This window comes from Perca flavescens, chromosome 24 (genome assembly GCF_004354835.1).
Source record: "Perca flavescens isolate YP-PL-M2 chromosome 24, PFLA_1.0, whole genome shotgun sequence".
Lineage (NCBI taxonomy): Eukaryota > Metazoa > Chordata > Actinopteri > Perciformes > Percidae > Perca > Perca flavescens.
In genome coordinates, this window is record NC_041354.1 from 8,500,820 (window position 1) to 8,525,664 (window position 24,845).

The window sequence follows — 24,845 nt, forward strand, 5'->3', positions numbered from 1 at the left end:
TATCTTTGCCACTGAATTACACGTCAAGCAGTTCACTGGCAAAATTGTGAAATATTCTTTGATGCAACTGATGTAGTTTGTCAAAGACACAGTTCCCAGGTGTGTTTTTACAGATAAAGAATCTGCCATCTTGAGATTGGAGGAAACCATTAAACATGGCTAGAGGGTGTGTTTAGGGTGTTTACTGAGTGGCTCATGTGTGACTGGCTTGTTGGTGAGGTCTGTGACATCTTACGGCTTTATTTGCTGTGCTGTAAATGGTAGTTTTAGCAGTGTCTTCGTTTGCCTGAAAGCTCCACTGATATGGCAGAAATAAAATTAAAATTGATTTAATTAAAATAATTAAATTGATTCCAAAAATTAGCCTTTAGACTTTTTTTAAAGGATGTCCTGTCTATCTAGAATGTAACTCATCACAACACAGTACATTATTTTGAAAATTATTTTTATAAAAAAAAACCTTTAGAATGGCAAGAAAAAAGGACTAAAAGGCTTGCAGAGACAGAGTTCTTTTATGCAGTTAGTGCCCATCTGAAAGCTGCAGGCAGGAGCAGTTTTAAAATGCAGGCTCCAGGGTGGACAGTTGCCATCTTGCCTCTGGCCTTATCAATGCTGGCATCTGACACTGGCAGCAGTGCTGGAGCTCAACCCTCCATTGAAGAAGAGGAGAGAGGGTCATGTATTTCCACTTTGCCCTTGGACACTTCTAACAAAGACATTGTCTGAATGATATCTAAAAAGTAGGAAGGGAAAAGTAAATCTGCCCTTCATGAAGGATGCTGAGATGGATTTTTTAAAAATCCATGAAATAGATGTAGTACATTGTGTTTTGTACACAGCATACCCATTTGTGCAGCTTGTCACCACAGATTGATAGAGAAATTAATCAGATCAGAAAATGAAGAGGTTAAACTCTCCCATACATCATTCCATAAAAATATAAAATGTGCTTGGGGAGTTTAATGGCATTGTGCTGAACTCTCTTAAACGCCAAAATGCTTCTCTACATGATGTCTAAAAAAACCTTTTATTGCAGAAAGCTGACAATATTCAGTTACTTTTGTGCATTAAAAAGACCGTGTCTAAACGGCGTCTGAAAATGAGAAAGCATTGAGGTTCAGTGAACGACAACAATGTTCTGACTGCAGTTTGTTAGAGATTAACCATGCAGAACTGATTATCTTTTAGAACCTGCTATAATGTCTGTAAGAATAGACCACCAGGTACAACGAATGATAATGGTGGCTCTTGTGCTACCCACTTTTCAGTGTAGCACACTCAAGTTAACCAGGAGACCGCTGAAACCTCCAGTTCTATGCCAAGCAGCTTCACTCGTCTTAATTCCTTTAATTTGCTTGTTATTGTCTGCATTCCTAGTGCTATACAGTATAGCCATAAGCAACAGCCTAGCTCTCTTGAGAATAAAGGAGGTACATAGCATGAAGGTTGTTAGTGCAAATAAGACTTTCTTTCTGTGCAGCGGTGCACAAGTCCGAAACAACCACCACTGTGCTTGGCATTTTAGTGTCCAGGGAACCTTAGGGGAATGTCATACTCAATGACTCAAATGAAGACTCACTCACATTTAGAACAAAACTCTTTATTTGTACCTGGACATCTTGTCTGTAGGAGATAATTGACATTGGTTTGTTAGAGATGTAAGTGTCTCCAGTGCATGTGGTTCCAATTAGTCCTTTGGTATTTAATATGAGATTGTTCCTGTATCACTCTAGTTAGTTATGGTGTCATTGTGACAACTCCAAAAAAGATCCATCTGTCATCCAGAATATTTTCACGTTCTAAGAAAAATAGTATTACACTATATAAGATGGACATTTTTTGTAGCGTACAAACAGTTTGTTAGCACCATCGCAAACATTAGGAAGTGATATTTCTCAATAACAATCAAGATAGTGCCACCTGTCAGATATCTAGAGGTGCTTTTGATAAAAGCATGTAGAAAGCATATTTTACCCCAGGTGTTGTGCATCAGTTTTACTCCTTCATGGGTTCTCCTCTTTCATTCACAGTAATCTATGTGATTTCCCACCCGCACGGTTTTTCCCCCTCTTTCAGCTTAAGCTGTCATTTAGAATTCCCCTATTTTCCACCTCACTCAGTCGCCTGTTAGGCTATCAGCAGGACTGCTTCGCTTTAAAGTGAATTATTTATCAGATATTTTTCTCTCCCTGACCTCTTTGGTTTGACTCACACATGTTTGTTTTTTTCATAAGGAACAGGTAGCTGTTATTACCAGGTCAAATTGAACTGCAATGGAAATGTTTTTAATAAACTGGAGCATTTGCATAGATGTGTGATTATTCTGCTGATTAGAATATAAGGGAGTGCAAATTAAAGTGGATTTTGAGGAGGTTTGTAATAAAATCCATTAAGACTATGGTTTTACTAAGATCACAAGGTTAATATTTGTACTAAGGTCCTCATTAAAGTGGTAATCTGCAAGATTACCGCCGTGATGTTTCTTCATTTTTCATAGCTACAGCCAAGCCTCAGTCCCTAAATATGAGGAATTATGTAGCTTGTTACCTGTAGCAGGTCGCCTGTAAAGATAGCAACCTGCTGTGTTTCTTGTGGATCTAGGATTGTGAAATACTTTCAACAATTGGTTCTACACAACAGCAGTGTCTGTGTTTTAAACATCAATACAGACATTTCTTATTTAATTAGTGTAGATTTTCTCTGCATTGTGTCTGCTCATTGCAAAAACACAGTTTGCATTTGTAATACTAATACAAGTTACTAATACTAATGGGTCAGATCTTAATTTTAGGGTTGGGAGGGTTTAAATAAGGGTCGTAATGACAATCAAAAAACAAAACCTCCTTTCAGGCTGCTTAGCTTAATAATGAACAGCTGTTGCAGATTGATACACAAATGTATTTCACAAGGAAGTGAATGTCGTGAGGATGATTACATTCATTAAGACATTAAGTGTTGTTTCAAACAAATAAAAAAAACATTTACAAACATAGGCCTATACTTGCATTTTCATTGGAACTACTTTTTACCAGGAAAATGGTCCTGGTGACAAAAGATGACTGTTTGATTTTATACATTCTTCTGTACGTGTCTTTATCTGATAGAAAAAACTGGAACATCTCTTCAGCCAGCAATCCTCATTATATTATATGTTCACATATTATTTGCCTTTACCCACTTAGTCATTATATCCACAATACTGATGAGTATTTATCAAAAATCTTGATGTGTAAATATGTTGTGAAAGCACTAGTTGTCTACCCTTCAGTATCACCAAAATATCGACATTGATGAATTTGGTCAAAAATATTGTGACATTTGATTTTTTGTTTTCTCACCAGTACTGCTACACTCTCCATGCGTGGCCTGTAAATATTTAGTTGATGTAAATGTTTTGCAACTATATTTGATATTATATTTGTTAGCTATACAAAGAAGACAAGATATGACACAGCATAATGTCAGTACGATATGCCATCCGGTCTTGCCCTTTCATACACGTAGCAAACAACAGGAGATGTCAGACCAATCTTATCTAATGGAAGTACTCTGTTTGGTTTAGGCGAGGGGTGGCGCCTGGCTAGAGCGGTACAATATGCCATGGTCGTGTAGACAGTTCGCAATTTGTTCATAACCAACCAAATCTCTTGCCGTTTCTTGAATTTATTGACGATTCTGGCGTTAACTCTGACCAACAGAACTTCCTGAATCTCGTCATCTCTCCAGTTTGACATTATGTTATCTTCGTGTACATGACCCTTCTTCTTCACCCTTGGATGTTTGTATTCTTCCGGTTTTACGCCAGTCACGTGATAGAAACACCATCTGCGAATCCTATAGACAGTGACCTGCTCTATTCACACATGGGCTCAATCGGACATTACACAGACTTTGTACTAAGGAGCTGGCAGAGTAAAGTCTGTTTAATCTCCGATCCAACTGATTCAGACATTTGCGTTCTTACATAAAGCTCCCTCGGGTAATGTCTAGATAAATTCATTGTTGCAGTGCATGTGTGAAAGGGGCTTGGGTCTATTTCACACTAAAATACAGCAAGTAATGTGCAGAAATGTTTCACTGAAATCAAGACTTTTAAATAGCAAAACAATTTTCTACTAATTGATCTTTTTATAATCCAAAACAGGCAGAGCTCCTGGGAGTTCTTTCATTCTCCTCCTCTTCATTTTCTGCATTGAAAGCCTGTTTCAGCATCACCTTTACCAGTCTAGAGGTAAACGCATGCAGAGTGTGTGTGGGTGTGTGTGAGAAATTGACGGACATGCACACACTGCACACACACACAGCATTGAATTAAGGGAGATCAAAAATATTGCTGCTCTTCAAAATTAAGTAATGCTCTCTTTAAAAAACACGTTATTGCTTGTAGTCTTGTGTTTAAGTTATTAGATTGTGTTTTACTTTATATGTAATGCTTGACATACATATTGCCCTACAGGGATAAATTAAGTTTATTGGTTTGAATTGAAAATGTAATTGAGTTCCCTTAAAATAGGCTTGAAAAAGTTTCCGATACTAAATCATTAGAGAGCCGTCCCCCTGTGAACTCCTGTAGCTGGTATTGCTTTGTAGGGCATATTTGCTATCTGCAAATCCGAGGCCATATCTGAGCACCTGTGCTGAGTTGGGAATTGTGTCAGCAAAATGACAATAAAGATAACAAAAGCTTCAGAAAGCTCTATCTGAGATTCTGCTGAAAGGAGGATCCATGGGCCCAACTTGGCCTCCTGCCAAAACTGCAAAGGGTTCCAAGGAATGTGTAATAATTTGTATTTGATCAATTGTCATTGAAGTTAATAACATTTAAGATGTTATTTTGAGAAAGATAGCTCATTACAAGCCGTATTAATAGCTTAAAAGCGTCTTGCTTGCAGAAATTCTATGAGGCTATTTTTTACTCATCACATTACTGAACTGTCAACACAAGAGACTTATTCATTTCTTTTTAGTCTGTGGCCCACTGCCCATGTTACATTCAGGCTTGTAACCCATGCCAAAGAATTGAGGCTCTTTTCTACTGTATTTTCAACTTTCTTATACATATTATACAGTATTTGTGTCTCCCACAGAAAGGTATGACTTCTAATCTACATGGTACGCAAGTAAATGCAGTACTCTTGCATACTGGAGTTCACCATTTTCAACAAATTCCTGTAGATTTCTTAAATGTTAAAGCAAATATGCAAGTTGTGATGAAAAACTAGACAGAATGAGTTCATTCCCAAATGCTGCAAACATGTTGAGAGCATGCAGCCACCAAGATGTCACGCTAGCAATAACTAAGACATGTCTCATCTGCGGCAGAGTTCATATACAGTATATTAAAGATGGCTCCAATTACTGTATGACATGCACTCAGTTTCTGCTAGTTTCTGGAGTGTTGATTTAGAGCTGTTGGATTTTGTTTCCCTGGAAACAAAATGCTAACCCGGTCTGTCATGTAATTTAAGCAGAGTGAAGCATTTTAACCACTGTCTGTTGCATGTCATTCAACCAGCACATATAAGACATTATACTGCTTTTGAATTTAAAAAGCACGGGGTGTTTAAGTGTACAGTATTTAGTTTTTGGAATTATTGCTATATTGGGGGTTTCTGCTCTTCAACATTTACTTCCAATGCCAACATTCAGTGCCAAAATACTACCTTTTGTAAAGTGTATAATTAAAATAGGTTTTGATTTTTTTTAAGCTCTTGTTGACATTGTTGGTTCCTGTTGGTTTGTCCTGTACAAAAAGGGGTGCACATAAAAACACATTTAGATCACACAAATCTTTTATTCTGGTTGATATATGAAGATTGAAGGGGCTGTTGTGTTAACAGGAATCAAATCCAAGTGCCCTTCACTGCAATAACTCTAGGACTGATCCACTAGTGCTTTCATGGTTCAAAGGATGGGTGATATCAGAGGGTGCATTAGAGGCCTGAGGGTCTAATGCAGCTCCACTTTCTTTCCTGCTGATAGTTGCAACCCACATCTACGTCAAAATATCAGTGGTTACCACAGAAATTATTCAAAAAAATTAAGAGCAATAGAACTGCAAGCCGGTAAAATTCTTGAGTGTCTTTTGAACTGGTCAGATGAAATTGTACAAGAGAAAAACTGCTGTATGGTGATGTTGCTCATGAAGTCAGGAATAAAACTCTGTAGGGACATCAAGTTAAATATTTCATCCTAGTTGTGCATGAAGTGCCAAAGTCAGATGACCACGCAGTACAGTCTTTCAACAGAAAATGTGTCATGATAAACAGATAAAACATGTCCTTCCTCTCCATGATCTTCTATAGGAAAGCCCTAACATCGGATACGCATCTAATCTGAAAGGCTTGACATTAGCCACATAGCCCCAGTGCTTCTTGTGTTATCTATTTGTTATTTATTTTTTTTACATTTGAAGATTGCAGTGGTTTCCATCAATAATAAATACTGTGGGAGCATAATTTGGATAAACTCAGCAAGACTTTTAACAAACTTTCACGTTTTTTTAAGACATGCCCACAATCCTTATACTCATACTGTATTATGCAGGCGGAACCGCAGGTAATACGGGGTTCCGATGGATACAATGACATTGTATTCACTAAAAAAAGAGACATTGCAAATTGAAGTCTTAGGTTTACTTTGGGTGTTGAGCTTTACTTTGTTGTAAAAGAACTACAGTTGATTATTTTGTTTATTTCCCGTATATCATTTACAATCGTGGATTACTGATTCCAAAAGGCTTTTTTCATCATAACCTTTTCATCCAAATATATATTTTTTCATTATCAAAGGCTTTTCCCACAAATGCTGAAGGTCTTCTTCACCAAACAGGCACGAGCATAGTGAACACTTCAAAACATTCGCAGTGTTTCATCTTTCACTCAGTCTGACAATCATCTTTGGAAGCAAAAGGTCAGAATTGTGCAAGCTTTTATGACGATACCAACCAAAGCTTGTGAAAAGAGAGATTCCATCACTTGCTCCTTTTTATTTGCTCATTTAACATTTAATTTGTATACATTTCCAGTCCTAAATATTGGGGGAGGGTGGGTATTCGTCAAATTTTAAAAACCTAACATAGATGTAAGTAAACTGTAAACCAAACAGAAAAGTGAATTACTTCTCTCAGTGCCTTTTTTAAATTACTGTGTAGTCCTCCAAATCAAGTCACATCAGATAATTGGGATAAAAGCATTTTGTTATCAGACTGTCTTAATCTTTACTATAAAGAATTACAGCATTTGTCATCTCAATCTCAATTAAAACATCCTCATGTTTACATTTTCTTGAGTGAAAGGCAAAGGTTACAGTAAGTGACCTTTCTTTGGTTGTACAAATAGCGTATTTCCTCTCGTAGAACCAAAGATGGAAGTAGTGTGACATTGTTATACTGCCACAAAACCTTTTTGAGAAAAGGTCAAGGTGGATGGTTAGGTTTACAAAGTGCGGACTTTCACATTGGAATCTGCTGTCCTCCTTCTGTCACCTAGCACTTAAATGTTGGGTTCTTTTAAACATTACCACGATCTTTCCCTAACCAAGTAGCTTTAGTTGGCTAAACTCAACCAAACCTTAACCCAAAAAATAAATCATTTACAGAACTTTTTAACAGTTAAACTAATAACCCCTGCCAATATGGGTGCCAGATTAGAAAACACATGTATAGGTTCATCTTGAAAGGCAATGACAAACAACCTAGTGTGACATATAGTTATGAGGTACGGTAACTGATAAACAACGTGAATCATTGCAGAAAGAAAAAGTCTTAACATGAAAAATCAATTGAAACAAAATGTGCTTAAAGGCTCAGATTTCAGAGAAAAGTCTTTATGGCAGAAACAGAAAAAAGCAAACAATCGCTGAGTCCTTGTTGACTTGTGTGTTTTTGTGTAAGGAACCTGGACAGACTGTAAGTCCAGCGTTATTGCTTTACAAATGTTTTAATTGGTGCTTCTTCATTTGCTGTGAGGAAGCTGAGCAATCCATCATGTTCCGGTGTTCTTTAATATCTACACCTGCTATTGCACACAGAGAATATTAAGAAGCAGAGCCGAACAAGCCAAAATTCATCCCACACACAAGGCTACAGCGTGCGGTTGATTTTCCATGAAAGAACATTAATTCGCTGCACTCCTGAGACACTCTGTTTTCCACTGGCATCCTGAGGTCTGACAGAGTTGTTCAAACCTGTTTTCTAATGAAAATTGCCACACCGTGAGAGTTAGGTGGCAGTTGGTGTGACAGGATTAGGCAGAAGCAGGGTGGATATTTTGGAACCATGCACCTGCAACTCTGGCTAGCATACTGTACTTGTGTTATGATGTCAGATTACATGGTCACCTAGGAAACCAACAAAGGATTCACGCAGAAATAGCAAAGAAGGCTGAATTTCCCTGACTGACAGGGCTATGTAATGCTGTGCAGCATGCATAATTAAAACTCTTTCTGGCTTGTTGAATTTGCTGTTGAGCTGAAGCATTTTTCAGTGCTGTTCTTGTGCCTTCACTCTAGTGTACTCTGCACTCTAGACTGCCCCCTGGGTGTGTTAGAAGGAGAGAGGAGGGGAAGAAGGGATGCGAGGGAAAGGAGGAAGACATGGCTGGCTAATGCCTGCTTCTTTTTTAGTGGCCGCTTTAGATACGATCAAAATAAACACTGTACTTCAGAGGCACAAGGCGGGCTTCCAACAGTGTTAGTTTTTTTTTTCTCCATGTGCAATTTGTTCATTTCTTCAAACACACCAAGAAAGCAGATGGATAGAAGAGTAGGACGATGGACTGTAAGACATGGAGACAGCCAAGCAGACAAGCCATGTTACTGAGCACAGGGTCCACCTGGGGTTTATCCTGCGTTGCGTTTCATGGGTCAGAACTCGCATGGTCTTTTCCCACAGGAAGTTGAGGGATAGTACCCTGTCGGAGCCAAAAAAACAGGAACATGATGACCCAAATCTCTTCAGTATAACTTTTAGGTGTTTCATTTTCCTTTGAACAGACATGCCTCTACTACTACTTTAATTGTAATTATTTTCTCAAAAAGGTTTTTAAGCCGATGACACGCCCTCACACTTTCAGGAGTATGCATCTGTCATCATCAGTTTGTTTTATGTCATCCTGTACTGTATCTCATTTTGATTTAGCTTTGGAAAAAAATCAGCCTTCCACCTCCATCCTAGGGGACAAAACACGTGGGGAGTCAAGAGTTGACACTAGGAAAAGGGAGTTGTCTGCGGTCTGCGGGGAAACGGAGACGCAGTGATGTGACTCTGTGCCAAATGTTTACAGGCAAGCTGACATAGTTAGAAGATGGAAAGGGCTGAAACAAGGCTGTCTCTCTCTGCACTCTTGGAGGAACGAGAGATAGGAAATCTAGGTCATCGCCACTGATGCATTGCAAAGCGAACTTCAAACAAACCTGGCCTTTAGCGTGATGGCTCTCCAAAGCTGTGTTACATGCCATCAGAGACCGATCGCCGTTTTCTGCCAAGAGCTGCCACAAAGTGATGTATAGAGTCATTCTCAATATGGAGAATAGGCACAGGCACTGCAGACTCTATCTGACAATATTTCCATTTGTTTGTGTATGAATATAGCTTACCATATGTATACAAAGAAATCCGGCTTTTGGGCCTGGCTTTGTTACCAATTAGTTGGCCGTAGTTAGACCACATGCTAGGTTTCTATTCCTCATCTGCCCTTCACTCGGAATTGCCTGAGGGAAGTCTTATCATTAATCATAGCCCTGGGAATTGTGGTAAAAAGCTTTGTTCTTCTACTGAAAGCTCGATCTGTCTATTTCAGGGGCAGCCGGTTGAAACAATAATGTTGTGTTGGAAATGAGCTGGTTGAAACAATGGTGTTTTATTGGAAAGAATTCCTTTTGGAGGCAGTTCCCTCAAAATGCATGTGATTTGACTTTTTTTCAGTCACAATAATTTCTCATGTGATTATTAATCCCTTTACCTTTAAAACGATTTTATTCATTCATGTCAAATGATTAATTTGAAAAGCCAAAGAGAACATGTAACAACTTATGTCATTCACAATTTTTTGTTTTCTGTCAAATCCAGTTGTGAAGACAACATTTGAGACTTAAGTGACTTCACTAGTTTGCAAAACTTTTCAAAAGCCTTGTAGTGTCGATTTATTCTGTTTTCGTTGAGATATTGCAAGCAATATAAAACTCTCCCATTAGAAATGTCTGAGCTTTAAGTCCAAATGAACTGAGACCCCATTAACCATTAAAGAAAGAACAAAAACACAGCCATGTAGTTCAGGGGCGACGGTGTTTTGTGCTCAACCTTGCAGAATCATTTTGGAATAATGTGTTATCATGTGCTACATTGTGTAAGCTATAATTAATGGAGACAAGGCACAGGTTTCGGGTTTACTCACTGTTGAGTATAGGAAGGCTGTCTGACTAAGTGTTAAATAAATGGTGTTTCCTGCTCTTTGGTAACACAAAGGCTGAGTGCTAAAGTGAATGTGGAAGTGCCAAAATATACACTTGCTTGAATTGCTGTTAGCAGCTCCAAAACAACTGTAAATAAGTCAATGGAAAATCTCCATTTTTTCTGTATACACACACAAAGGAAATGTTTTTCAACCAAATTCTAATGGGGCTCTTTGTGGAGTTGAGCATTACTTTCAACTATTGCTTGAACTTCTTTCGCTACATTTAGGTTACAGGTACCAAGTGTCAAAATGTGATGATGTGACATCACCATCACAGCACAAGGGATTGGCAGTAAATAGATGCATGTAATCCAGCCTTACTGTTAACTCTCCTACCCCTGTATCAAAGCTGTGTTTTTCTAATGGAAATCAAACATTTCTCACTTTAGAAGTATTCAACAGGCGAAACATGGGGTGGCTTTTGTTGGGGAGCACTTAACGGGAAACACAAGGTTAGCGCTTAACGTGGTTGTTTATCAAAATGGTCCTATAAAATAAGCCATCGCTTCCGGCATTTGAATCACACTTACCGTTACCACCTGTCACCACCAGTTAACAATGGGTGTGGTCAATTCAACCGGGACTAAAATTAATAGAATTATAACTTTAAACTTGGTCATAATGACTACAAGAAGCAAGAGGCTTCCAAATATTAACTACCTACTCGGTTCCTCGTCTTCTCCAGTGGGGTTTCAGTTCATTACTTTGTTAGACTGGGGAGTTGGTGTGGTGACATAGATCAGTTTACAGGATCATTAGTAAATCAAACATAATTAAAGCCAAACCGACACCTCAATTCAGGGCTTTCCTCACAATCCCAGTAAGTCCATTATCAAACTCTTTGAGAAGGGTGGCTGTTCTCTCTGTATTTATCAAATCATCTTTTGGAAAAAATTAGTTTACCCTCTTCTCCTTCCACTTAAGAAGAGAAACTGAGTAGTGCCCAGTGTCCGTAGCTGATTAACATAATTTAATATAGTATTATAAGGATTTTGGCTCTGAAGACATACAGTGGGACATGGATCTCTAACAGTATGGCTACCTTTTCGGAGTAGAATAATTTTACAGCAAGGCATTCCCAAAATAGATGGAGTAATGTACCAACCTCCCCGATCTTATGCCAATACAAACCAGTGGCTCTTACTCATCTTTGATAGTCTCACCGGGTGATATATGCCCCGCATAATATCTTAAATTGGATAATCCTGTACCTCACACACTTGGATGAGAGCATGACACTCCCAGTGAGCAGCAAGCGATGTGGTAAGATCAAGCTCTCCTGCCAGCTGTGTGGGAGGCATTATGCATTTTTGGAAACAGCAGTTGAATTGTCATGTATGTAGTTCCATGAGATGCCCACATTATTCTAATCCTGTACCAATAGGGCTTTTATTGTTTGTTGCTTGGAAGATTACCCATTTGTAGTGCCCCAAAATTCACTTGAATCCGTATTAATCACTCCACCTGCAGCTCATTACTTCCTTGTCAGTATTAATGAATATTTCCTGCTTCATCTTGAGGTGCACATTTCAAATATGATCTAAGGTTTGACATCAAGCAAACGTAGATCACCTGGGTCTATATTTCCATTAAGTGAAGCGTGATGTCCATATGAAGGCACCGAACCTTTTTTTTTCAGTGTACTGAATATCATGATTGGACCTCTGGATGCATCATTCATATATCAAAGTGCAAGGCCTTGATACCCTAGTTACCACTACAAAACCCAACAGAGCTCAAGGGGAATTACTTATTATTCATATCACTCTATTATCCCCAAAACAACATTTTCAGGGAAACATGCAGGCCAATGTAGATAGATCAGATCTGGTGCATTCACATTCCATTAAACATGCAAAAGCAAGAATAGGTTGGCTTTGAAGTCATGACCCAGAGTTGAAGCAATAATATACATCCTTCATAAAGTCCATTTAACCTCAGTTTCAAAATTGCACATTTCTTGTGCTTGTTTTTGAAGCACTTTTCACTTAGTTTTCTAGTAACAGGTTACAATAAGTCCGGTCATAATAATGGGACTTGATTTAAAGTTGTGGTGCATGATGGCCTGCAGCGTTATTTCTTTCAAGTTTCCACATGTTTGGCTATTCAATACTAACTGTGATTCTACTTGATGAGTCCCAGTTGTGATGCAGACTACATTGGCAGAAGTGACACTGTACACCAACACCTAAAGTGGGGCTTTAAAAATGACTCTTTTATGACTGAGTGGTATTTTCTTATTTGATTGTCTTCTTTATATTGATCATTAGATAATTTATGTATGTTAATGCTAGGAAACAAAGTGTAATTCAATAATAAAAGTTACAGAATTGGATAAATCATCACCCCATTTGTAAACCTTATCTTACTCTAATGATAACAGTTATTGGCAGTACAGAATCATAGCAGATCAGAATTTGGGAAACATATTTAAGTTCTTAAATGAAAAGAATATTTTTTAAGCAGTATTACACAAGAGGGTGTGCTTTGGCCTCAGTGATGCTTACAAACCTAATATTGTGATTTATACATACAACGGTTACCAACATAATAAAAAATACGATCAAACTGTATTCATATTGTGGGGCAATTTGCCTGCAAAAATATAAAAAGACAAAACAACAGAAGGTTTCTAGTCCCTGCTGAGTCAACCTCAGCCAGCCACCTTGTGCTAACTTTAATTTTGTAGTTGTAGTCCTAAACTGAATACTATCACACATATAAACACAAGACGGTGTGCTTATTTTCATGAATAAAAATGTTTCAAAAACAGTTTTTGATTCACTTTTGGAATGTTGACATGTAAATGGCAGAGTAATATTTTTGGTGATGAGCATGGTGTGCTCAAACGGCTCTAAGTGTGCTATCATGCTGATTAAGCACATTTTAAATGTCTAGGTGACCAATCAGATTGCCTGGTCGGATCTTCTTGTTGTATAATTTTAACTATATATTCTGTATTTTAATTGCAATAAATGGAACAAAGTAACTGAATGGAAGGCATAAAACTGAAGAAATGAAATGAAATGGAGGAAAACTTTGCTTTAGCTGATCTTATTTTGGTGTTAACACCATAGTCTTGCTTTCAATACGTGTAAGCTATGTTGCAAATATTTAGCTATATCTCCACAATGCTACATCACAGAGCTGAACAATGATACTATGATATCAGGTATATTGAGAACATTCAATAATGTTGTGGCAAAACATTTTGACATGGCATATCATGGAAAGCACAGATACAACATGACTAATGTGCTTATGAACCACGTTAGTGAGCCAGTAAACCCATAAGCAGGACCCTGAAATTACACATCATTAAAAGAAATCGAATTAAACATCATTTTGTAGAATAATTTGTAACTTCTTCACTTGGCTTTTATTAAGGACTATAGTAGCTTTACATCCAGTCTCATGTATAGTTAACCTATTTTTGACTTTAAAGAGATGTGAAGGAGTCCACAGGGACTGCTTTTGCACAGGGCACATACATCTGTGCTACACTTCATCTGTGTAAGATCTTGAGGCTGCATCATCAAAAAATGATTAGAGGGCTGCAAACGTCTGAGAATTCTGTTTTATATGAAACTTCTTTGCATTAGAAAAATCTGTTCTTGTGGGACTATACAGAGCTTGGATTTTCTGTTTTATTTACCATTTGACAAATGCATTTGGAATCTATTAAATATGGCACTGGATTGCTTTTTTTTATTTTTCAGGATATGTATATTTAACAAATCTGCAAAATGGTGACTTCATACACCATATTAAATTAATTTTTCTTCAGTTTATCCACATATGGCTGAAATAGTATTATTTAGGCATGGATAATGTTATGCAACTGAAGCCAATTGTGTAACATGGCTAATGTGGCTGAGAAAAAAAGTCAGTCCATTAGCACCCTTTTAAGTCTTTTCTAAGGACAGCAGGTCACTCCCCCTGCTTGCACTCTACACTCCATCCCTTGACTCTAAAGCTTGTTCGTTTCTGCACAAGTAAAAAGTTTAGAGAGCTTCAAAAACTCACAGTCAAAGAAAGCACCTTCATCTAAGCACCGCAGCTTTGTCTCAACCACTTGTAGACCTTTCATGTTGTCATGCAGAGGCTGGGGTTGAGGTGGGTGGCTTACGGGTGGTGTTTTTGGGGCCCAGGGAAGGTCTGCCAATGCTACAGTTTGTTTTCTTTAATTTGACCCTTGATGCAAAACATCTATTTGCTTTCAATTAGCTTCATAAGGTTCATGCAACCCAATTAAAAGTGTACCTCGGCAGGAAACAAAAGTCACTTTGGAATTTGGTATTTTCGGAGTAAATTTTCTGTGTGAAGTCTGTGACTTGGGCAAAGCATTACAGTCCATACCTATGAAAAAAACATAGCAACAAAAGCTGAATATGAGCTTTAAATTTGAATTTGATGGGCGTGACTGACTAACAGCTATCATCATCCATTTCCTTTTACCTGTAAAATTGCTTTTCTGTTTTGATTATATTCTTGCTCCTTATGAACCTCTCTGCAGTTTACTTTAAACAATTAAAGACAATTGTCCTCCTGTGGTTCTGTTTGTTTGGGCGGGTGAGGCGAGGCCATTCAGAAGAGCTAAAGAGTAAAAACACTTTAAGAGTAAATAGTGAATCCCTGACAAGAATTACCATTTTGAGCTGTCAGATGTAGGCCAGGAGGGCTATAAAAATATCTGCAACCAGACGTACCTCTGCTAGGGCATGCAACTATTTATTTTTGGAAAGTAGGTAGTCAATTCAGTGGCTTTTTCTTATTACGTAAGGCTAGAAAGTAGCTGTTAGTGAGGAAAAGAAAAAAAGACCTAGGTTGGATTTAGTTGTAGACCACTGAATGTGTCTTTATCACTATTTTTAAGATGTTTGCTAACACGACTCGACATAGCAGAGGCAAACCAAACGAACATATTCTTTCTGGTAGTGAGCAAGCTCCACAAAAGCCTGAACAAAACAAAAAAATGTTTATATGAATTCCTCGTTCTGCAGTTGAATGTACCATGCAGTATGAAATCAATAGACTCCCACAACTGACATGACATGGAGATTTTTACTGTCAGAGAAATCACTGTCCATAATGCACAAATTGTCTGGTCTGTCTTTGTTTGGCCCAGCAACGGGTACATTGTGGCTTTGCAACACCCAATGTGTCTCTTTCCCTAGCATGCTGAAAGAGACTTAGACAGAATATGTTTGCCACTTGGTGCCTCAACAATACTTCAAACTGATCTGTGTGCAACGGACTACAAGTGCACTACACTGCTGTCACATCCAAGAACTCTGTTGATTGATAAGATCAGCTTACCTATATTAGCTTTGAGTGGTGGTGCTAAAATGGTGCTACGGCTTTCCACGAATGTCCAAAACACATGCCTCAGCAGAAGCACTGTGTTACCACATTCAAACTTTTTTCAACTTGAATCCCATTAAATCTTCTCTGGGGAGCTGAACTGAATTGGAGATGAGCGGTGAATAATGCATTAACTGTGTGATGACATCACCCCAAAAACACACACACATACAACATCTCTGCGGAAGAGGTTATGTCCTCTTGCTGTCAGAAATTATTCACTTGAAAATGTTTTTGCTACAAATCATACAAGCCTATTATTAGAGGAATCTGACAACGTAGTGTGTGTGCAAGTTCAACTCATCCACTGTAAAAGGTGCAGTTTAAATGTATTTGTTCCTGCTGCCTCCTGTACATTTATTCAAGTATAGGAACAAATTAAAACATTTGGTTTGATAGGAAGGGTCACGCTTGGTTAATCTGTGTGGTACACTATAATAACTGACATGTTGAGATGTTTTCTGCTCAGTCCTGTAGGCAGTAATTGGAGAAGGGCTTGGAGGCTTCCTTCAGTGACCTCATTACCCCAATTAAATTTGTAGCCTTCTCTGAAAACAGTCCATCTTACAAAGTGATGTTTGATTATCACTCCCAGTCCAAATGAGGTTAAAATATGCAGCTGAGGAAGCAGGGCAGGGACGTATAGCTATGCCTTTTTACAATTTACTGCAGTAGGTTAGCCAAAAAGCTGTAGTGAAAACGCTGTAGTTATACGCCAAATAAATGATATTAAGAGTGCCCGTAGCAATGTCTGGTTGGGATGCTAATATCTAAACAAGTAGCTTTCTTCATAAATATAGCTGACTCCAGGATTACTTTAACAAAATATTTGCAGCCTCTAGTTTGTTTGCAGTAACCGGAAAGACTTTGTTGCACCTGCATCTTTGTCCTGTAAAAGGGGGAAACATGGTAGGTTGTGTGTTTATTCTTAAATAAAACCTAGCCAGGCCTATATTACAAGGTAACCTTTAGCAAACATGTAAGAAAGTTTTAGACTACAACATTTCTAAACAGAATCAGCAGACTGAACCAAGGACATATGTCTTATGGACAAACCTAAGTTGTGTCCAGACTCAAGAATCCGTTTGCTTCCCAGTGCATTTAAACTTTCCACCATTTGATTGTGTTTATTGTATATTCTCAGTTCATTTCTAGTGCCCCTATATAGAGGCGATTGAATAGCATAAATGTGCCTTTACCCTTGGTTTATTTTATCATATAACCTTATGCTGTGGTGTCTTAAAGTAGGGTTGCACCAATACTACTTTTGTTTTGTACATGCAGGGTTTCATTTGAGTCATTAGATAAGATGATTTAAGAAGATTTCCCCTCCTCTCATCATCTTTTCTTTTTAAAGTAAAAGTCAGGGAGATACTGTTTTCACCACAACTTTATGAAAGTTTCATTCCAAAATGCTACATCTCCACACTTGCAAGACAAACTTAACTTCAAATTAATGGTTCAAATAAGTCTTTCAAAGTGTATGATTCACAAACTGAGCTTCACTTTCATGTAGTTTATAATTTTGTAAGAACACATGACATGTTTTCCCACATAGTACATGAGTAGATGTGTCATTTTTAATTGGAACGGTATAAAGCTTCATACAGTTGTCAAATGAAAATAAATTCCTAAATTGTCAGCTTTTGAGAAGTATAGAAAACAGCCTTGTTTTGAGCTCAGCGATGATGTTTTTGAGTTTATAAAATGGATTTTGAGAGTGAATCATGAAACCATTAACACAAGGGGATAGCATAACTGGACAAATCCAAAATGCACTATAAAGACGTTACAAGATTTGAAAAAGATATGAAAAACGTCAGGAATTTTGGATGTTACATTTATTTTAACACCACACCATTGGTCTTCCAGGCTGTTGTCCAAATCCTCAAACCAGGAGAAAAAGTGCAGCAAACAATCGACCCTCACTAGACAGTTGTCCTCAAAGTTGCACACTAAGCGGTTGATTGAGTTGAGGCCATTTGCGGACGGCAACCTCAGATAGAAGGGGGAATCAATGCCGTGTTTGTCCACTTCTTTGCTCATTAAGGGATCTCTATTCACGCCATGGTCTGTATATGACAAAGAAAGCTCACAAGTGCACATTTTCAGTCCGAGGAGGGTGGTTTTTCTCCTCCTCAAAGCCCTCCCCTCATCGAAATTCGCCTCACAGAAACGCTGTGCCAGAGGCCAAAGTCTTGACAGGGGTGGCCCAGTGAGAGGGAAATCAAACAAGGCCCTTTTTTCGGCCAGCCTCACCAACCAGGAGGCTTACCTGCCAGTCCTTAATCTGTATCACACCTTTCCAGTTCAGGAAGAAAGGCAGCCTTACTGTTCATTCATCATCTTTAGTGATTCAGGGTTTTGTCTCTTGCCTGTTGGATGTGAGTCCTTGGTTACTCATAAATACTGGTAATACCTGAACTGTGCAGATTGAAATCCTTCCAGGCTTTTCAGTGGACTTCTCCGATTCATCTTAGTTTGTAGTTAATATTGAACAGGAAAAGTATGGTGATGAATACTGATACAATGGACTGAATACTGGTATCAGATGTTAATATACTGCACTTTGGTGTAAACTAAGCCCACTGGCAGACTTAATTTAAATGTAAAAAAAAAAATACATTTCTCAGTTGAGATCTATTTGTGAGTGCAATTGGAGAGTTTTCTCTTGGATCAAAATGTAATGAAAACATGAGTGCTTTTATAAGCCTAGAAGTAGACAAGGGGCCTATAACTAATTGTGTGCCATTGGAACATTTGAACCAGTTTCTGTTGAAAATGAAGGTCTGGTTTGTGCAAGGTCAAGCATAGCTCCTGCACATAATTACATGCCATTTGAATAGCCTGCCTTGTTATAGTACTACTATTCCACAATATTGAATTTATACTAGTTCCTCTAAATTACCATAAATCACATTGAAGATTTCTATAACCACTCCGTCTTTAAAATGATTGTGTTTGTTTTGCAAAATGTACGTAATGTAAGGCATTTATTCTCACAGTATTCTTAAAATCAATTTGGGGTGGTGATGGCGCAGTGGATATGACACGTGCCTTTGGTATGGGAGATCCAGGTTTGATTCCCACTGCGATACATCAACCAACGTGTCTCTGAGCAAGACACTTAACCCCTAGTTGCTCCAGAGGCGTGCAACCTCTGACATATATAGCAATTTTAAGTCGCTTTGGATAAAAGCGTCCGCTAAATGACACGTAATGTAATAATCAATTTGCAAACATGGTGAAATAAATAACGAGGAAGAATGGTGTCATCTGACAAACTGATTTTCTATAATAGTATATTTGCCAAAGAGGCAAACTTGTAATTTTTTATATTCTATGATTATTAATTATTAAGTGGTCTGGATATAATAAGCTTTGATTCTTCGTGATGTCATAATACAGCCCTGTCTCCTAAAAAAAGTTTAAGTTATTAGTTTCCATACAACAAAAATTGCACAATGTATTACGTTTAGAGAGAAAGTTATTTTGTCCCAGATTACGTTTGTCTTTGACATCTCACAAATACGTTTCTAATTAAAGTCTGCGTAGACAGTGGGTCGGGGTGTATGGATGGATCAAACATCCACATCCTTTTAGGTGACAGGGTTGCATGACCTAGTTGAAAAATAACTGTCAATTTGATTGACTTCTTTATACTGTAATTCCGATGGTGGGGATAAATGTGTTTTTGTTGTCATGATCACAAAACAAATATTTTTTTCATGATCACCAGAAAAGAAGAAACGACCATATTTCCTCCCCTCTTTGTAGATTTCCATAGAAATTAAACATAATATGTTTTGACTTAACCAACTCATACGTTTAAGCGTATTTTTACAGTGCGCGTCAGACCTTTTCTGTTCTTTCCATTGGGCGGCAGTGCGTCTATCATCAAAAGTTGTGCAGCACTGCATTGACCGCCTGGCGCTCTATTCAGCACTCCCTATAACCAGGTGAAAGTCATAACCACATTGCGAATTTATTTCTCGAAACAGGCGCATAATGAGGAAGACTTTCCTCATGTGCGTTTGTTGGGAAGGTTTCAGTCAGTGCGCCATGTAGAGGATGAAGACTCCAGAGGATCGCGGGTCTAACTAGGAACGTGAGTCAAGCCAGACAGATTAAGCAAATAACGCCTCTGATGTGTTCTTCAAAATAAAATCCGTCCAGGAAAATCCATTTATATTGAGAACAGAAAGAGAAAGCTAATAATTCGTTAAAACAGGACCTGTGAGATATGAACAGATTTAGCAAGAAAATAGGCTACACCGCGTCCTAGTTGTTACCATGTCATGTGCCTGTGAATACAAACCCGTTAATAGTGTGCTTTTATTTTGATGTCATATCCCTTCGTGTACTGGGCTGTATTCTCAATGTGTGCTTACTTGACGCATCTCGAGTTGAGAGAGAGAGAGAGAGAGAGAGAGAGAGAGAGAGAGAGAGAGAGAGAGAGAGAGAGAGAGAGAGAGAGAGAGAGAGAGAGAGAGAGAGAGAGAGAGAGAGAGAGAGAGAGAGCATTCGATGTGTCTTTTTACATCACTTTGGAAATCTGCGCTCGTGTAGTCCTGCTTAAAGCGGTGCTCACCTGCCGGGGCTGCGTGGCTGTCAGCGGCTTAGCAACTGATTTAATAGGATAATCAGACTAATTGTCTCCTCTGATATTGCCTTCATTGATTCTGTCGACCATTCCCCTAATCACTGTCATGATTGTCTTCATTTTCTTTTCTCTTGCTCTTTCAAAGTGACCGGCTGCAGGTGTTTTTGTGCTCTGATTTACGACAGTCCAGGCTGGCAATATGTAATTTTGGGATAGACGCTGCGTTTTTGGAGAAGTGGACTATTTCACAGCTGCGATTCCTTGTTTTCTTTTAAAACGTTGAAGGCTTTACTCTGTAGACCAGAACAGATTCTGATACACCGTGATGGTGTGGGGCTATCAGAACTGACAGCAGAGTGTACGCTATCATTTGGAAACTGCTTGTGGGTAAGTTCAATTTGTGTTTTGATCTTTACGTTTCCAAAGTTGGTTAGATGCTCGTGCTGCCTTCTGTGAATATGTTTAAACCAGTTTATGGGCACCAACGATTAATTTGGATGACGCTGACGTTTCATATAGGTACAAAGATTTACATTAGGCCTACTTATCGATGCTTTTACAACAAACGGATTCATGATCTTCTAATATGCGGCACTTAAATGCGCATTTGGAGTGAACGGTTTCCCTCAGTTACGCATGGATCCCAGTCAGTCTTTATGCTTTAGTTGCGGATGGAGCCTCCTCAGTGGAAGTGCTCACAGCTGCAGTACGACAGCGAAGTGCACTACTGAAGTCTTCTGTATTCTTTAGTAAAACACAATTATCCAGGCACAGCGGTTACGGTGTCAGTGGATACGAGCTTTTGATTTTCTCAACGTTATTTGTGAAAAACTGTGCGCATTTGAATGTCGCTCCGGTGCGTCAGAAGTGTGTTTGTGTGTGCACCTGTGGGAAGTGCGCGATTGCGTTGCTTGTGTCAGTGGGTGTATGCGAATTTGTGCACATGTGCGTGTCACTTTGTGCGTGCACACACAACGCGGCGTGTGTGTCAGAGGAGGTAGGCGAGAAGAACCAGGGCTCAGTTTATTTCAAATTATTTCTGCTGAGTGATTGTTTGGCGAGTCAGCTCTCTGTGCCTCTCCTCAGTATTAGCTAGTATTTCAACTCCTATCCCCTGCTTCCCTCCCCTGCTTGGATGGATGATGGCCTATGATTGTCCACATTAATATTGGCGCTCCAATCTGGCCCTGACCAGACGCAGGACTGCCAGTTAAACATATTTGGGAATCAGAAATTGATACTGCTGTAAAGTTAGAGCAAATGCTGTCTTAAAAAAAGGGGGAAATCTTTCTTCTCCTTCTTCACACGCTACAGAGATGGGTTACAAAAGGTACTGTAGCCTTGCAAGTTGCTTCTCACCATTTTATCAAGCAGGCTGCAGAGATGTTTCTTTTCTCATGTATTTTTGTAAATCTATTAGAAACCATAACCTCATCTAAGGCCAAGGCCTACAGGCAGTGTAAGCATTACATTCAGCCAGCACTTCATCAATTTCATACGACTGTCTAATTTTGTCAACAGTAATATTTGCTCCCCATTTCCACTGCTGCAAAATCTACTTTCATCATGCTTAGTTTATGATGTTATTTTAATAACATCTTTATTCGTCTCCAACATTTGGTGTTAAGCTTCGCCACAGGAGCAACCAAGAGCACATGAATTTATAGGTAAGTGGCAGTGGCCACTTAACGGAAGCCCTGCAGCTACATATTGAGCTGAGTCGAGTGCTCTCACACAGAAATTGATTTAGACAGAGATTATGTCATCAAGCATTGGCACTTTTTTTTATGCTGGTCAAGTTTACCCAGCGGCATTGCATTCCTCTTCTGCTCCCTGATGAATTAAGTGTAGGTTTAAAGGGCATGTTAATGCACCAATAACACCGTCATTTCATTGGCAGGTTAATTTCAAGTGCAGTTTTGAATACTTCATCAGTGTTAAAAAGCATTTTAACTCTTGACAGTGCATTTGAATGCATCCTTTTCTTAATAGATAATAGAAGAAGAAACTTTATTATTTGTACAGTACAGTGTAGTGAAATTCAATTTCTGCATTTGACCCATCCTAAGCATTAGGAGCAGTGGACAGCCACATACAGCGTCCTGGGAGCAACTTGGCTTAAGAACGCTTTGACATGTGACCGTAGGAGCCTGTGATCGACCTCCAATCTTGTGGTCGAGGGCCGACCCACTCTACCTCTGAGCCACAGCCACCTACATAATACTCTAAACATAATAAACCCTATAGTTGAATTTTCACACGTGAACATCAAAGCTGCACAGACAGACAGTACAATGAGTTACTTTGGAATTAACAGCCATTCTCATAATAACTAATATTTAATCTTCTTTTCCTATTTTCATGAGGCAAACCCCACTAAAACTAAAATGTGCTAAAACACACCTTGACAAGAATTTGCAAATAGCACTTGACCCTGTTCAGCTTGCAATACTCTCTCTGGCAGACAGAAGGATCTGAAGACATCACAAGCTTTTCCCCTTCCTGTCTTGATTGATACCTTTAATTTTCCAGGAGCTGTCACCAAGGCCTATTGGTCTTGGCTTTGCAATCAGGGGGGTGGGTAGTCAAAGGCTTTTAAATGAAAGAGTTCATTAATATAGTGGGAAATAAGGGTTGTCTAGCTGTGCAATATTGGCTCTGTGTGAGGAGCAATTGATGAGGATTTGTGAGGAAGAATGTTGGAGGGGAAGTTCAGAAGGGCCACCTCAATCATGGCTATTAAATTACATTAATAAGGCCCGACGGGAAATGGAAATACCGAGAGGTGATCCAGCTTGTGTGTTTATGTATGTGTATGTGTGCAAATATCATACTTCAGCATGAGCACCTTCCATTCTTGCTGGGTACTGCTGTGCAGACTTATTGGCTGTTGTGAAATCTGAGCATTAGAAGCTGTGGACTACATGCATAACAGACGTGCTCTCAGTTAAATCTTTTGTAAAATCCAATTCCCTTGAAGATGAGATCCCTCTTTCCCCACGCCTTGTTCCATTTTCCATCGCAATCATTGGGCATCGATCTGATTCAAAGCTATTTATTTTTGTTGCAGCCATCATGTCATGAATTGACAAGTATGGTAGATCAGGTAGATTACAATATGTCTGGGCATGTCGCATCGCCCATAAAAAGGAGATTCATGACGGGGTGAATACCAAAATGTCTATCTATCAACAGTATGCATTTTCAGGCTTCAGTATTTTCAGGTACAACTTTTCAGTCGTTGTTCTAGTTTAGCTACAGTAAAGTGCCAGATTACAGTAGGAGACCTTTCTTTAAAGCAGTGGCTTGTGGCCGTTTTGGCTCGTGATCCCTTTAAAAAGAAGTAGTGTCTATTTGTGACCCCCATCACAGTTTGCAGAAAATTTGTCAGGTTTTTTTTCCCCATAAGACTTCTCACGTTTGAAGAAATTATTTTAGAGGCTTGATGGGTTAACTAAGAACTATTAAATAAGAAAAATGTATATCGTTTTCCTGTCATGTTAATTATCAGGAGATCCCCAATTTTTAAATATCTATCTGCTGGACCTCTGCAAGCTTTCACTCTTTCAACACACTTAAAAAAGGTAATTATTTACAATTTACAAATAACTGTAACCACAATGCAGGTCAGGCCAAATCAAGAGTTCAACAGAAGTTTTCTTTGTTCTATAATTTGTGTCCTGCAGAAATAGGAAACTCAACCGATGTGTCCCTTTCAGAAAACATGGCAACCATGATCACTCACTGATGGGAGCCGAGGCTGTATGGAAAAATAAATGACCTTTAAAATTGGCCCCCCATTCACTTTGTGGCCCTTCAATCCTATGTGTGCCCTTCCCTGCTGTTATTCAGTGGAGAGATATCAAAAAGAATGGTCTTCTCTGCAAATCATTTTCATGGGCTACTTATTTTTCAGACCTTGACTTGAATGCTTTCCTGTATGGATGTGAACTGAGCGTTTGCCGCTGCAATGCTAGCTTTATTTACTCTCTGCATGTAATGGCATTCATATCCAAACAGAGTTACGCTTGGTAATGGCATCATTTCCAACTGTCTCTTTACATTGCTCTTGAAAAAATACCTATGCAAGCTACTCTGTGTAAGTGTGTGTGTTTGGGGGATCAAAGCGTAAAGATGACCTTAGTCAAATGCAATTTAAAAGCGCTTTATTTTCCCATTTGTTACTGCAAAAAATAAAAGGACCCCGGGTCAGACAGTGTAGCACACCATGGAGCTTAAATGTTGTGCTGGTCAATTGTACCACAGCTGAAATGAAGAATAAGGCACTGAAATACTTGTGTTGCACTGATGAAATGGCCATCTAAGGCATGATCAATTACCTCAGTATACAGTATTTTTCTTTGCTAGGGGCAAGTGACGTTTAAAATGTATGTTTTTTTTCCCTCCTTTTTAATCAGCGGTAG

General features: G+C 38.8%; 1 protein-coding gene across 6 annotated transcripts in view; it reads left to right on the forward strand.

Annotated features, from left to right (window-relative positions):
* LOC114551118 (interleukin-1 receptor accessory protein-like 1) overlaps positions 1–24,845 on the forward strand; it is a 269,852-nt gene that overhangs the window by 25,364 nt on the left and 219,643 nt on the right. The window contains exon 1 of one of the 6 annotated variants that reach the window (XM_028572211.1): positions 20,413–20,808. The exons of the other annotated variants lie outside the window; for them this stretch is intronic. The gene's annotated coding sequence lies outside the window, so the exon portion shown is untranslated. Of the gene's footprint in view, positions 1–20,412; positions 20,809–24,845 lie in introns of those variants that run through there. 6 annotated transcript variants of the gene reach the window in all.